Here is a 451-nt window from a genome sequence, read left to right on the forward strand (position 1 = left end):
GTCCGTGGGTCACACCCGCCTCCCTTTGCTCCCCCATTCCCTGGTTTTCCCCAGGAATGAGCGCTAGTTCCAGTCCAATGCTCAACTGGACTTTAACTGATTTGCCCTCATGAAGGCTGTTGGGATCTGGGGCCAGAGAAGGACAAGGCAGGCTTTGGGCATGAGACCCTGGGCCGTGGGTGGTGTGTGGTTTTCCGGGACCCGAGCATACACAGGGCCCAGGTGGGGTATCTCAGCCCCTGGCATAGGATTGGTCTGCCCTGGCCCAGCACGTCACTCTAGCTGGTGAGCATCTCCCCAGACCTGGGAACCCCTCCCTGAGAATAAAACCACCGAGGAGACAAAGGGGGGCGTGGTGTTCAGTCTGTTCGGGGCAGGCATCTCTTCTGTAGCTGAAGACACTCCCGTCGAAGTCTATGATGGGCACTTGAGAGGGCTCTGCCCTGCAGAG

The sequence above is a fragment of the Myotis davidii genome, unplaced genomic scaffold, assembly GCF_000327345.1.
Source record: "Myotis davidii unplaced genomic scaffold, ASM32734v1 scaffold150, whole genome shotgun sequence".
NCBI lineage: Eukaryota > Metazoa > Chordata > Mammalia > Chiroptera > Vespertilionidae > Myotis > Myotis davidii.